Genomic DNA, 7,361 nt, shown 5'->3' with positions numbered 1-7,361 from the left:
AAATCAAAGAGGTCAGGAGTTTTATTCCTTGTATCAACGTTTGAACTAGCTTGTTATACATGGTTTGTTTAGTTTGGTTTACCTAACTAACGTGGTTTGCATGTTATTGCGTTAGTCTGGAGTTTATCCAATGCGCACTAAAGATAACGATTGCGGGTTTCTATGTCACAAAAAAAAATTGATTTTGTTATGTTATAAACATAAAAATAAAATTTATGATATAATATTGTCTATGTTCTCCAAAAAAAAAAAACATAAATTCATAGTTTTTAAATTTGAAATGTAAGGCACCAACATATCAAATATAGTTATTATCAACCTCTCAAGTATAATATAAAGAGATCGTAGATAGATATATAGGGCCCGTTTGGTTTCAAAAGCTGGGCCAAAAGAGCACTTTTTTAAGTGTTTTTCATTTAATAAAGTGTTTGGTTGATCAAAAAAGTGTTTAAATAAGCACTTTTTTGAGTCAAAATTAGAGTTTTTTCAAAAGCCAAAAATTATAGCTTAAAAAGTGCTTTTTTTAAAAATGTCTACCAAATCTAAACGGAGCCATAATATATTTGTGGAAGAAAAAGCGTATAACTCCCAAAACTCATTTTGGGATTTGCTCCCAACGTGTGGAGGAGTTATCATCATACTCCCCTAAGCCTAGCTGCCGATTCATTCCATCTTTTAATCCATTTATTATTATTATTATTATTATTATTATTATTATTTACAAACTATACATATTTATCTATACCTATTCATTAAGGCACCGTTCTGTTCACCATATTACTAATATATGTATAACTCATCTCATCACATCCCACGTTCTTCTCATCATATTATTTATCTATATATTAACTATTTATTTTACATCAATCAAATCATTAATTACTATATTAACCTTTATAAATAATATAATTTTTATTTTATTTATTGTTAAAAGGACAAAATAGTCATTTAACATTTTTATATAAAATTTAATCAATCAAATCAAATAAACCATAATCTATCAATCAAATCAAATACTATTTTAACTATAATTTCTTATTTATTTTTATTACATTAAGTGTGAGGGTTTTAAAGAAATCAATTTGGTCTTTTGGTATGACCTTAATTTCAATTTCAAATTATTTAAAAAAAATGGTGGAAAATAACTAATATAAATATATAATTCATGATTTTTTAACTACTACTCATAAACTTAAGACTAATATTTAACTCAAAAAACATTCATTTTTTGTTCTCATAAATTTATTAGATTTTTTTTCAAAATTCATTTTAATAAAAAAAATCAAATTTTTCGTCACATATAACGGATGATGCAAATAAGCTAGCTTTTCTAATATTGGGTGCCAAAACTGATTATGCAAATAAGCTAGCTTTTCTAATATTGGGTGCCAAAACTACTCACGTGGGCCATGAATATGATCCAGATCACAAATTCAAATTGCTCCTCTATTTTTGTTTAATAAAAATAAAAATAAATAAAATTAATATTAAATACTTGTTGAGAAAAATGTGCAAAAGACGATGGTCTTGTCTATTTCTTCGTTTCGTATCTTAACGTGGATTTTTTAAAAATTTTATCAATTGAAGGCGTGCATTTTAATTTATGTTTGTTGACCTTTTTAATAAATTTTATTTATTATAATTTTTTTGGTATTTTCTTCGATTCCAATTTCAAAAACCAACCCTCCTTTTTTCAAATACCAATTTAAACTTTCCAAATTAGGTAAATGGGGTAAACTTCCCAACAATTGCAAATAGGACGTTTTCATATAAAAATTAAAAAAAAGAGAAAAAAAAGAGGTGAGAGGAATGGAAATAAAAAATAAAACTAATTCGAATAGTATTTATATAAAAATTCAAATAAAAATAAAAGAGCATAAATCATATCATATACATGTTCAATGTTTTTGGGACCGGACCGGACCGGCCGGTTCGACCGGTTCGACCGGGAACCGGTCGAACCTCCGGTCCGTACCAATTCCAAAAACCGGAAAACCGGTCCAACCGGTCAAAACCGGTCAAAAACCGGTTGGACCGGTCAAGAATCGGAAAATCGGTTCAACCGGTTGAATCGGTTTTCCGAATTTATTTATTTATTTTTTAAAATTTTTTATTTTTAAAACTTTAAATTTATTATTTATATATATATATACATTATTATTTAGAATTTTTACTTTATTTAAAAAATTATTTTAATAATTATTGTTTTTTAAAAATTAAATAATTTATTATTTAAATAATTTATAATTATAATTGTTATTTTGAATATATTTAAATGTTTATTTAGTTTTCAAAATATGTTAAATATATATTTTTTTGTCTATTTATATAACTTTTGAGTTTTTAAAATTTAAAATATATTATTTATTATATTAAATTATATAAACGGTTTTCCGGTTCGACCGCCCGGTTAAAACGGTCCGACCGGTTGGACCATTTTTTCCAGGTAAATCGGTTCGATCACCGGTCCGGTTATAAAAACATTGTACATGTTTATGCTGACACAGGAGCAAGTATGTGTTTAGCAAGTAAACATATACTCCCAAATCATTATTGGAAGAAATACGATAAATAATTAAAAGTTCGAATATTATTATGCTTGATACAGTAGCAGAAAAATTAAAAATAGAAATTGAGGAAACAAAATTTGTAATACCAATTATATACTATCAAATAGAATCAGGAATGATTATTATAATAGGGAATAAATTTTTAAGAAAATATCTTTCATTTACGCAATTTGAAAATCACATAACTTTAAACAAAGAATCATCAATGATTTATATTCCTAAAATACGAACAACATTTCGTGTAGGAAACGAAGGATTTACAAAGAATTTTCATAAACGAAATATAAACCAATAGAATTAAAAATAGAAAATATTTTAACAATTCATCCTGAAAAGGAGATCATGAAAAAATTTCATTATATTTGTTCTGAAAATCCTTAGAAAAAAAAAATTATCGCTTCAATAAAACTTAAAGACTCTAATATCACAATCCGTGAAGCACCAAGAACATGCAACATGGATGATGTAAAAATATTGAGAAAGATGTCAAAGGATTACTCAAACTCAGAATAATCATTCCAAGCAAGAGTTCACACTTTTCACCAGCCTTTTATGTCAGCAAAAAGGATACTGACAAGACTAGAATGGTAATTGATTATCGAAAAATGAATAATGCAACAATTATGGATGTATATTACATCTCAAACAAAAATGATTTACTATCTTATATATGAGGAATGAAATATTTCTCCAGTTTAGATTGTAAATCAGAATTTTGGAAAATACAGCTAGATCCACAAATACAATTACTTACAGCATTCAGTTGTCCAAAAGGACAATATCAATGAACGGTATTACCTTTCGGACTTAAACAAGCACCAAATATTTTTCAAATATATATGGATGAATCATTTAAACCATATATAGATTTTTGTTGTGTCTATATAGATGATATATTAATTTATTCAAAATATTAGATAAACATTATAAAGACCTCATGACATTATTAGATATTTGTCATAAAGATGAAATTATAATTTCTGAAAAATAAAGCACAAGTGTTTAAAACAAAAATAAATTATATAGGATTACAAATTAAAGACAAGAAACATTGTTTACAACAATATATACTTAAGAAAATCCATGATTTTCCTAGTGAAATAAAGGATAAAGATCAATTAAGAAGATTTCTAGAATTATTGACATACTCTGGAAATTACATTAAGAAATTAGCAAAAATAAGAAAACTTCTACAGGCAAAACTTAAACAAGACTATAAGTGAAAATAGTCGAAAGAAGATACTAATTACATAGATACAATTAAAAAGAAAATAATTAGCAATCATCCTGAATTATATTTCTCATCAAATAAAGATATAATAATAATTGAAACAGATGCATCAGACGAATACCGAGGAGTGTGTTTAAAATCATACACAGGAGAAAAAAATTTAGAAGAACTTACTAAAACAGCTACAAAAAATAATGAAGATTTATATAATTGTATGTCAAGAACCTTTCAAGGTGCACAACTAAATTATCATTCAAATGAAAAGATATTGTTAGCTTTAATTTTTACAATTAGGACTTATGAAATTTATCTTATCTCTAAGCCATTTTTAGCAAGAACTGATAATATGAATTTAACATATTTCAAATCAAGAAAAATATTAAGAAATACAGGAAGAAATGCAGCACGATTAATCAGATGACAATTGAAATTAAACTATTATCAATTTGAGATTCAGCATGTCAAAGGGACATACAGTTCATTACCGGATGCATTAACCAGATAACTTCATCCAAATTATACTATCTGTAGTAACGAAATAATAAAAGAGATCCTAAGTGATCCAGAAAATGACTTCGAGTCATCCGAACATACATTAGAAAGTATGGAGAATATAAATTGATGAGATTTATATTCAAAAACATGAATTATTCAATGGCCTTAAGTCATCCGAACATGCCTTAGAAAGCATGGGAAATATGAATTGATGAAAAGAGATTCATATTCAGAAACATGAATTACTTTATGAGTAAAATAATCAATATTAATTCTTGTAAAAGGATCCATAAATACAATGATACGCATAATAAAACTATCTGAATTACTCGCGAAAAGAGTTAAGTTACTAACCATTTTATATATGTATAAATATGTTTCCTTGTGCAGGATATATTTAAGATGGAGCAATTAAGTCAATTGAAATAACAACTGATTGACTTACAGGATGAAATCCAAATTCTTCAACAAAAGGAGAAGAATTTAACCAGAAAAATTCAAAGGGCAGAAGATAAGATGGCAACCTCGTCGTCATCATCCTCACCAAGAACACCAATCAAGATAACAATTCCATTTGATAAAATAATCGAGATGAATGAAAAACAGTCAGAGGTCACAGCCAGCACTGACAACAAAGAAAAAGAAAAAGGAAATAAAAAAGAACTGGTGGTTAAAGCCAGCAACGAGAAAAATGAAAAAAAAAATAAAGGACGTTCAAAAACGCCCTGGAAAAAAGAGAAAGAAAAATGGTCAATCTACGACCACAAAAACAAATTTTTGAGAAAACAAATTTCGTAGAAAAATTCAAGAATGAGTTTTTCGAAACATTAAATTATTTAAGGATTGTAATGCCCCGATTTTATTATAATTGAGTTTAATCGAGATAATCAGGGTTTTCAGTGATTGAGGATTGTTTTGTTATTTAGCAGGGGGTTACTTTGCAAGATTGGAGAAATAAAGGACTGAAATGCAAATATTGGATTTAATATATTATCTCATGCAAGTTGGCTTTCACATCACCTTGACCCATTCCTCTCCTTTCTTCTCCTTCCTCCCATTTCGTACGTACTGAAGAAGCCATAGCCAAATCGTTTCTTCAAGCTTTCTCTCCGCTCGATTCGCTCGATCCGACCGTTAGATTTCATTTCCGAGTTGAGATTCATGATCACCACAACGAGGGCTTCGTTTAGACGTAAGTTTTGCTTCGATCTCTTGAACTTCGATTTTGTTGAGTTGTCAGAATTTGATAATATTGGAGTATGTCGTTCTTGAGCTAGTATAGATCGTGTATTCGAAGTCGGTTTGGAAAAAGAACGAAGTTTTGATTTTATATGATTTTAGAGGCATATTTTCGAAAATAGTGATTTTGATTGAGGTTGGATTTGAGTTGTTTTGATGGATTGTGATGATGATTGAGTTATTGTGATGTTGTTGGATGGTTTGTATTTTCCGGATAGTTAGTTTATAGCCGTTATGCCGTCGAAATTGAGTTTGAGTTATCGGTTTTGGTTCGGTTTGATTTGTATATCGAATTTGATTGAGTTTGAACTCCGAGTTGATATCGAATCCGTGTCTCGATGTTTTGACAGTTGATTAGAGATTGAAATTGGAGGACTTGGAGATCGGTTACCAATCAAAGAGTTGGAAGACGGTATAGATTGTTTGATTTATCGACTTTGAGTTTCGAATTGTTTAGAGTTTGAATCGAGTTGTCTCTTGTTTGACAGGGTTGATTGAAGCTTCGATAAAAAGGTAAAAGTCGACATTGAAATGAATGGGAACGAATACTCGAGATCGACTTATTCTCGAGTTCCCAAAAATCACATACCGCTTGTTTATTTGCTTGCGTGAACTTGATTTAGTTATTAATGCACTTGCATTCATATTGAGCCGACTTTCGATTCGTTTTGAAATGAGACGTTTTAGAGAGCTATATTGAAGTGGCTTTGGATTTCGAGTTTTTCCAATTGCCAGAATACTTCTTATAGTTGCTCTGAAGTTTAGGGGATCGAGTTGATCGACTTCCACCCCGAAAGGGTGCGTCGGTGAGTTGTCGTGAAGACTTGACCCTGGGATCCCAACCGAGTACCAATCGATTTTATGATTATCTGACTTGATAATCTTGACTTTTAAATCCATGCATTCATTCAATATCATTTCGATGTTATGATTTATGTTGACACATTTCGATTGAGGTGTTTATTTGATATTGAGTGCATGTCTCTTTTAATTAGAAATTATATTTCTAACCGGATTATTACGGTTGTTGTCTTTGTTTTATATGTGTAACTTGGCAACAGGAGGATCAGGAGCTGGACCGAGTCGTCCTAGTTAGCTTGGGGGTGAGATTTATAGAAGTGAGACTCCGGGTCGTAGGGTCGAGTCTATTTGGAATTGTATTAGTTTTGTTGAGTCGGTGGAACTCATTTATGAAACTCGACTGGTTATTGTATTTTGGTCAGAACCTAGATTTGGTATGTTCTAAATATTGATTTGTATTATGTTTGAACTTGGAATGTTTAGAATTTTCTTGTTGGTTGTTCGCAGGCTCCTCGACCCCTCTGCCCATTTTGCCTGCGCGTGGGCGAGGCAACACCTCGCGCGCGCGCAAGGAGTTTTAGAGGCTCGGGAGCTTTTGCCCGCGCGCGCGCGAGCTCCCTTCTCGCGCGCGCGCGAGTATCTCTGCGAGTCTTTGTTCGCGTAGCCTGCGCGCGCGCGAGGTGATGACCTCGCGCGGGCGCGAGGCTTCTTTAAAAAAAAAAAAAAAATTTGATTCGTTTTCCGCGGCTTATTGTGTTCGATTATGATTAATTATTCGAGTTTAGAAGATTAAAAACGGGGTCTCACATTAAGTGGTATCAGAGAAATAAGATTCTTGGATTTGAACTAGAGTGGGCGGGGTAGATCGAGTCCGCATGAATTGAACTCTCGCATGTGATTGATTTATTTAAATGATTATTTTTAAATACGTGCGAGCATTCTTTATTGATTCTTGAGTTAATTGAATTACATGAGTTGTGATTTAATTTATAAAGCATGAATTATGTGATATATATCTGTCATTG

This window comes from Henckelia pumila, chromosome 1, assembly GCF_033568475.1.
Source record: "Henckelia pumila isolate YLH828 chromosome 1, ASM3356847v2, whole genome shotgun sequence".
NCBI classification, from domain to species: domain Eukaryota; kingdom Viridiplantae; phylum Streptophyta; class Magnoliopsida; order Lamiales; family Gesneriaceae; genus Henckelia; species Henckelia pumila.
Note: the sequence above shows the minus strand (reverse complement) of the source record.